The 8,957-nt window shown below is 45.6% G+C and overlaps 1 pseudogene; it reads right to left on the bottom strand.

Annotated features, from left to right (window-relative positions):
• Positions 1–6,704: 6,704 nt before the first annotated feature.
• On the bottom strand, positions 6,705–7,080 carry LOC145354732 (small ribosomal subunit protein uS8 pseudogene; annotated as a pseudogene).
• Positions 7,081–8,957: the final 1,877 nt, after the last annotated feature.

Raw genomic sequence — 8,957 nt, 5'->3', positions numbered from 1 at the left:
GCAGATATGGGTAGAATGTGCAAACTCCCCACAGACAGTGACCCAAGCCAAGAATGAAACCCGGGTCTCTGGTGCCGTGAGGCAACAGTGCTAACAACTGTTCCATCGTGCTGCCCCACAGGCGGCGCTCTGTGGTCATCCCTAATGATGTGAATTCTTCATTATTTCCTGGAGTGTTGTCTTGCCTATAACTGTTCTCACACCATCCTACTTGCACTGTGAGAAATATGAATGCAGAAATGAGAATTATTGGGTTTTATTGATCACAGGAACAGTCATAAAAACAAACTGATGTGTGCGTGTGTGTGTGTGTGTGTGTGTGGAGGGGGGGGAGGGTGAGTGGGGTGTTAGAACAGTGGAAGAAATGCCTGTGAATGCTGTCAACGTTATACACATAAAGAGACCCGGAAATGGCAATTTCACCTCACTGTGACTATGCAGCTGAAATCCCTTCATCTGTGGCAGACATCTCACTACCTTTACACAGATGGCTTTGCTAGCATGAGGATACAATGTAGGCACAACGCCAAAGTCTAGCATACTTCCTATTGGCATCTCTCCAGGAACTCAGCTCACCACGAGCAATCATAACCAGGCAGGAACTCTGCCAATGACTATGCTGAGAGCATTTCCTCATTCTCGCACATGATTGTCAGTGCTTTTAGCTGCAAAGGTCATCAGAGGCACAGGCATTCTTTCCCTGCACCATTAAACTCGCACCAACTGATCAGTGACTGCGGCTGATACGGGTTCAAACTGTGAAACAATGATGCTTTTCTCTCAAAGAGGTTTTAAACTTGTCCACTTATGAATTCAAAAGTTGTCTCTTATCATTGACTCGGTTGTTGGTGTGTCTCCATCGCACTGAAATTTGAAGCGTGTCAATTTACAGTGAGAATATTGCATAGGTGATCGGTATGCTTTAAATGTATTTGCATTAAATCTGATTTTTTTTTAATGAATTTGAATTCCCAGCAGCTGAATTCCCTGGATGACATGGGCAGTCAACGTTCCTTTGGCAGAATTTTGTGGTTGTGTTGAGTGTTCTGGCAGCAGAACTGGAAGTACATGGATCTTCTGATCAGAATGGCTGACCATGCACAGTCATCTGGCAGCCAGCCAGTTAGATATTTAGAGTTGAGGAGACAGGCTAATTGTGCAGTGGGGTTGGGCAGAAGGTCAGCAACCCTGCCATGACCTCACAGGATTGGAGGTCTGGGGGTTATATTTAAAAGGCACCCAGAAGGGCCTACATACCGTGCAATTCAGCACCATCAGCCTGACTGTGAGTGTGGGTGCTGTGCAAGTTCAATAATTCCTGCTGCAAACTGCTGATCTGACCATACCACCTCCCCCAAAATCTGCTGCTACTGTCACCTGCTGATCTGACAGCCCCCCAACCCATCCCCCTGCCACCCCCGCCTCCTCCTCCTCCACCACCCCACGTCACCCAACCTTCCTAGACAGCCACCACCCTTCCTTCTGTAAACACAAATTCATTCTGGGGCAGCATGAGTGGTTAGTATTGCTGCCTCACAACGCTAGAGACCCAGATTCAATTCCGGCCTCGGATCACGTTCTCTCCGTGTCTGCGTAGGTTTCCCCCAAGTGCTCTGATTTTCTCCCACAGCCCAAAGATGTATTGGTTAGGTTGATTGGCCATGCTAAATTAATCCTAGTGTCGGGGGGATTAATAGGGTAAATATGAGGTGTTATGGGAAGAAGGCATAGGCGGGATTGCGGACTCAATGGGCCAAATGTCCTCTTTCTACACTGTCGGGATTCTATGAAACAACCGTGCTCTGACCTCCCTAGATAGCTGCCACGTGAGCTCAGTGCAGCAGTTCTTTTTATTAATTCAGGGGATGTGGGCATTGCTGGCTGGGCCAGCATTTGTTGCCCATCCCTAACTGCGCTTGTACTTTGGCTTGCTAGGCCATTTCAGAGACCGGTTAAGAGTCAACGACAATGCTCTGGATCTGGAGTCACATGGAGGCCAGACCGGGCAAGGATGGCAGATTACCTTCCTTAAAGGGCATTAGTTCTTTCCCTCAGTTGAGTTTTTTTAAAATGACAAAACAACAATGGTTTCATGGCCATCATTAGACTTTTAATTCCCAATTGTTTTTTAATTGAATTCAAATTTCACCATCTATCATGGTGGGATTTGAACCCAAGTCCCGAGGATGCTACTCAAGTCACTACACTGGGTCTCTGGGTTATTCATCCAGTGACAATAGCACTATGCCAACGTCCCTTCTCCAGGGGAGGATTCACAATGAAACACACCATGCCCAGGGACAGGTCCCCTGTCATAACCAGTCAGGGACAGAACTATTCTGAAAACCTTTTCAGGATTTACATGTCAATCACTCTGCTGAGCCAATCACAGAGCAGGACACAGTTCTTTCTTGACACAAAGCTCTGGTCAGAATGACATTACTCATGTGGCTTGTGATGCTGTGAGCTTGAACAGAGAGGAATATCAGTGTGGCATCGGGGGAGACCCAACCACTGATATGTGATGTGAGTGGTGGTTTTGACATGGATGCTATGGCATGGTTAGCGCCCAGCATTCGGGAGTTCAAATCTGCGAGAGTGCAAGCCCAAATGGATGTCATGTGGGCGGGGCTGGAGTTGGAGGTGTGCACATGCGTGAGGGGTGGGGAAGAGAGAGTGCACATGAAGGGTGGGGAAGAGAGAGTGCGCATGAAGGGTGGGGAAGAGAGAGTGTGCGTGAGGGGTGGGGAAGAGAGAGTGCATGTGAGGGGTGGGGAAGAGAGAGTGTGCGTGAGGGGTGGGGAAGAGAGAGTGCGCATGAGTGGTGGGCATCTGCCTTCCGACCCTGAGGAATGGATGGGCCTGAAAGTGAAGCTCAGGGCCTCATGACCTGCCTCTGTTCGTCTCCCAGGTCCACCAAAGGTCTCCATAGGAGAAAAGCAACTCCTACTCACTGCATATCCACCAGGAGGTCTACCCCACCTGCTTTAACTGGTCATAAATCTGAAAGCATGCATTTCTCATTTGTTGCTGACTTACCACAAAGACACAGTTTAATCAGCCGACCTTCTGTTTTAATGAGTATGCATGACATTAAATAGAGCTTCATGCCACTTGCTTTCAGGAACCATGTTCTATCTTTCACCTGTTACCTACTTAATTCCCAACTTTCATCCTGCTATATTCAAGCTCCAGCACGACTAAGTGCCCAATCCATCTCATTTCTCACTCTCGGCAGTTCCATTTGATCCATGACAGCATTCAATGGAATGCTTAGACACTAGTTATTTTTAATCATGGTAAGGGTTTCAAATATTACAGTCATAGAAGGAAACACCTTGCAGCCCTATCATCCTAATTGCTCCGCTAAAAGCTTGACTATTGTTTGCAGTTCCTAACAGCACCTTAAAACCGGAGGTGGCAGCTGAAGTTTTCAAAAATCTGTTGAAGGTTTACAGTGACTGTAAACTGCAGTTGTACTGGTGTTAGTCAGTGAGGTGTTTGGGTATTTCCAAAGAACAAGTCTCACACAGATGGTAGCAGTTCTGACGAAAACCATGTGGCCAGAACTCTACCACCTAGCCTGCCGTGGAATCGGAGCGGGCGAGGATCCGACAATGGAACTCTCCATTAACCTCAAGCGAGGTGGTAAATCCCGCCCTATGATTCAATGAGCCTTCCATTCAGGGAGTACTGTAAAGAACAATAACAATTATCTATAGTGATATAGCACCTGTAATATAATAAAACATCTCAGGCACTTCACAGGAGTGTGAACAAACAAAATTTGACACCAATCCACATAGAATAGAATCCCTACAATGCAAAAGGAGGCTATTCAGCCCATCGAGTCTGCGTCGGCCACAGTCCCACCCAGGCCCTATCCCCACAACCCCACATATCCACCCTGCTAATCCCCTGACACCAGGCCAATCAACCTAACCTGCACATCTTTGGACTGTGGAAGGAAACTGGAGCACCTGGAGGAAACCCGACACAGACATGGTGTGAATGTGCAAACAGTGACCCAAGGCCAGAATTAAACCTGGGTTCCTGGTGCTGTACGGCAGCAGTGCTAACCACAATGCCACCATGCCTGCAGTTTCACACAGGATAGAATGTAATTCCCTTGGACATATGGATGAAATATAACTCCCTCGTGTGTAGCATTTGCTGGATCATGAATCCAATCCATGATGATGTCCATGATGAACATTTGCCAATTACTTTCTAGAAAAGTTTGAAAAGTTTTTGTTTGCATTGCTTAGGCACCATTGATTCAGAAAGTACAGGAGCTTTGCTGGCATCTGAGTTGGGGCTACAAGGGTTGTTTACTTCAATATCCATGCTGCAGGCTTTGGTTCAGTCTGACAAATATCATAAAAGATCTAATTCCTTTGACTTTTTTCCCTCTTTTCTAACATTCTGTCTAGATTTCTTCCTTTATCTTTAGAACCATAAAAATGATACAGCTCAGAAAAGGAGCCATTTAGTCCATCACTTGGTCCCTTTCTTTTCCCATTTTCCTGCACACGGCCCATAGCCCTGCAACTTACAGCACTTATGTTGCAGGTCCAGGTACTTTTTAAATGAGTTCAGGGTCTCTGCCTCCACCACCAAGAAACCTCACAATACCAGGTTAAAATCCAACAGATTTATTTGGTAGTACAAGCTTTCGGAATATCGCTCTTTCTTCAGGTGAGTGAAGAGTTGTGTTCATAAACAGGGCATACACTGACACAATTTACAAGGTAATGGTTGGATTATGAGTCTTTACAAACCAACAAGTCTTAAAGGTACAGACAATGTGAGTGGAGAGAGGGTTAAGTGCAGGGTACAGAGGCGTGAATTGTCTCCAGCCAGGACAGTTAGTGAGATTTTGCAAGCCCAGGCAAGTCATGGGGGGTTACAGATAGTGTGACATGAACCCAAGATCTTGGTTGAGGCCATCCTCATGTGCGTGGAACTTGGCTATCAGTTTTTGCTTGGCGATTCTGCATTGTCATGTGTCATGAAGGCTGCCTTGGAGAACATCATATCCACCACCAACTTAGGCAACGAATTCCAGACACCCCACCATCCTCTGAGTAAAAAGCTTTTCCTTGTATCCCCTCTAATCGTTCTGCCATTTAGTTTGAATCTATAACCTCCTGGTTTCTGAACTCTCTGCCAAGGAAAACAGGTTCCTCCTGTCTACTCTATCTATACTCCTCATAGCTTTGTACACCTCAATCATGTCACCCCTCAGCCTTCTCTGATCCAAGGAAAACAACCCCAAGCTCTCCAATCTCTCCGCATACCTACAATTCACCAGACCTGGCAACGTTCTAGCGAATCTTCTGTGCACTCTCTCCAGAGCAATTATGTCTTTTGCTTTTGCTGATGCCAACAACGTATGCCAGCAATCCAGCACCAAGTGTATTTTCTTCTGGCAAGGAGCTGGCAGCCAGTTCCCAGTGATCCTGTTCTCACATAACTTCACACTATTTACTGTAGTAGTAACCGTTGGCTGGCAGTGGGAATGCCAGCTAATTTTTCCCTTCCTCACCTTTGATGCCAATGACTCGTACCATTCCTTAATTAATCTGTTGTTGAATTGGCTCGCTTAGCATGGAATATGATCACCTCTAGTGATTTCCCTGGGCAGTATAGCTCAGTAGTACGTGGTGCATCTACTGGAGAGATTGGAGAGTTTGGGATTGTTTTCCTTGGAACAGGGAAGGCCAAGGGGTGACGTGACTGAGGTATATTGAGCAAGTGCTCTTTTATATTACTTGGATTTGTATTACTTGGGATTATTCAGATATTTAATTTATTTTGTGTTTTATTGCAGATCTTCCCATCATGGCTGTTTTATCAATGTATGGTTTGGCAGAATATTGTACCTTGGAAAAAAGCTTTCCACAGTACCCATTTTGTTTCTAATGAAGAGGTGTATTATCCATTCCAAACAAAAGAATACTTTGTTTAGCATTAATGAATTAAAAAATCTAAACTCTTAATACAAAGATATATTCATGTCCCAAGCTTTTCTGGCAGATGAGTAATCAATTGCTTCTTTAAGTGCAGACAGAATTGGGTATGGTGTGCAATGTATATAAACTGCTAATTTTTCCTGAACTCTGACTCTCTCAAAACCCTCTGAGCAGACTGATATTTTATCCATAAGCTCATTAAGAACAAAATGCATAATTCATATTGTCCAGATGTTACAAATGGCTATGCCTCTGTTCAATTTTGTATCTATAATATGCTCCTTTGCTTTCCTGAAGTATTGACTCACACCAGGATATGATTCCATTGTTGCCAGCATTACACTGAAGTAGTGTACAGACAGAACAACCAACTAGATATTATATGAGCCTATGTTTCTGTTCAGTTTTGCATCCTGAATAATACCCTCATCTCCTGAATAACAGGTATTTCATAGACCTTACATCATAGAAACAGATCATTTGGCCCCAATTTGGGTGGCGCGGTGGCACAGTTATTGGCACTGCTGCCTCACAGCGCCAGGGACCTGGGTTCAATTCCAGCCTCGGGTAGCTGTGAGGAACTTGTACATTCTCCCTGTGTCTGTGTGGTTTCCTCCGGTTTCCTCCCACTACCCAAAGATGTTCAGGTTAGGTGGATTGGTCATGTTAAATTACCCATTAGTGTGCCAAGATTTGTAGGTTAAGGGGAAAAGCAGGGTAAATATCTTTTCACATTTTGAAAAACAATTTGAGGATTTCCCCTCCTGTATGCTTTTGTTTGGCCTCTTCATGGTCCATGAGGCCAGCTGAGGTCATTGGAACGAGGTACCCAAAGTGACAGGAAGGCATTTTGCTACCTTTCTAGTTCCTTCTCTTGAATATCAAATCTGGGGCTAATGAGACTGCACTTGTTCAGTCTGCCTGCGAGATTGACAACTATTTTCCCACCCCTTTAGTTAACAATGATCTCAAACTCTCCAATGTAGCCAAGTTTCATCATTGCAGTCAAGAATCTCACAATCACTTTGGAGTATGATCGGATGAGAACATAATGTTTTCCACGTTTCTCTGCATTATTTGTCAGGGCATCAGCAAGAACATTCATGTGCACCGTGATGCCTCTTGGTCAATATGGTGAAATACATGGGGTTATGGGGGTAGGCTCTGGGTAAGATGCTCTGTTGGAGTCAGTGCAGGTTCAATCTGCACTGTAAGGATTCTATGAAGGTACTGAACACAACAGGATTTCATTATTGCCAGTATCTTCCCCACGTAGTCATTCTGAGACCAACTATAGTGTCATCAGTTTCCGATCAGTTAACTCAGCACAGATATAGAATTTCAATTGGTCTCTCTTAGCCTATATAACTTAGTGTTGCACTGAAAGGCATCTTTACTGACAAGACCATCAAGGGATACACTCACAATTTTAAAAGTTCCCAACTTGTTTTTGCAACATATAAGATGGAGTTTTCAATGAACACACTTCATGCCCAGAGGCTGCCACCTCAACAATGGCTGGTACTATTGGATCCATGGAGAACAAAGAAACCTCTTCAAAGATACTCTGAAGCTTATCAGGAAGCATGGCAGCATTAATATTAATACTGGGAGGAGCTCACTGTCAACCTTTCAAAACAACAATAATTTGTTCATCAAGCTTTGAGTCATGGTGGCACAGTGGCACAGTGGTTACCACTGCTGCCACACAGCATCAGGGACCTGGGTTTGATTCCCAGATTGGGTCACCGTCTTGTGGAGTTTGTCCATTCTCCCCGTGTCTGCGCAGTTTTCCTCTGGGTGCTTTGGTTTCCTCCAACAGTCCAAAAGTACGTGGGTTAGGTTGACTGGCCATGACAAATTGCCCTTAGTGTCAGGCAGGTTAGCAAGGTAAATATGTGAGGTTACGGGGATAAGGCCTGGGTGGGAATGTTGTCGGTGCAGGCTCAATGAGCCAAATGGCTTCCTTCTTCACTGTAGATCCTGATCATTGACACATGAAAAGGCAGAGCAGCAGCAGGAAAGGAAGCGAATCCTGCACTCCAGATCCCACTACCTCAAGAGATGCCACATGTGCCCAAAAATCTGTGGGCTGACAATCAAGGCTGTTCAGCCCCATGAAGGTCCATGGCAGGAACTTACAATCCTGAGTAAATATCACCCTCGAATCGACAGACAGCTGAAGGTTGACAACTAGAACATATATGAGCATTATTATAATCCCCAAGGAGAAATCATAAATTAACATTAGGAAGTGTTAGGAACATTAGGAACATTCTATGAGGATGTGTCTAGGGCAGTGGATAGAGGAGAGCCGGTGGATGTGGTCTTTCTGGATTTTCAGAAGACGTTTGACAAAGTACCTCACAAGAGGTTATTGCAGAAGGTCGAGGGACATGGAGTTGGGGGTAGGGTGTTAGCGTGGATAGAGGATTGGTTGTCAAATAGGAGGCAGAGAGTGGGGGTCAACGGGTGCTATTCGGATTGGCGGATGGTGACTAGTGGAGTGCCCCAGGGGTCGGTGCTGGGGCCTCAGCTTTTTACCATTTATATAGATGATCTGGAGGAGGGAACCGAGTGTAGGGTGTCGAAATTTGCTGATGACACCAAGATTGGGGGAACGGCAAATTGTGCGGAGGGTGTGGAGAGTCCGCAGAAGGATCTAGGTAGGCTGGGCGAATGGGCCAGGAAATGGCAAATGGAATTTAATGTTGGCAAGTGCGAGGTGGTCCACTTTGGTAGGAATAATGGTAGGAAGGACTATTAATACGTGGCGAAAAACTGCAGCAGGCGACGGTGCAGAGGGACCTCGGGGTCCTTGTGCATGAGTCGCAAAAACCCAGCTTGCAGGTGCAGCAGGTGGTCAGGAAGGCGAATGGGATGCTGGCCTTCATAGCGAGGGGGATTGAATATAAAAGTAGGGAGGTCTTGCTGCAGCTGTATAGGGCATTGGTGAGGCCGCAGCTGGAGTACTGTGTGCAG

This window comes from Carcharhinus amblyrhynchos, chromosome 18, assembly GCF_965287045.1.
Source record: "Carcharhinus amblyrhynchos chromosome 18, sCarAmb.v2.hapA, whole genome shotgun sequence".
NCBI classification, from domain to species: Eukaryota; Metazoa; Chordata; class Chondrichthyes; order Carcharhiniformes; family Carcharhinidae; genus Carcharhinus; species Carcharhinus amblyrhynchos.
Note: the sequence above shows the minus strand (reverse complement) of the source record. Positions and strands in the feature narration are given on the sequence as shown.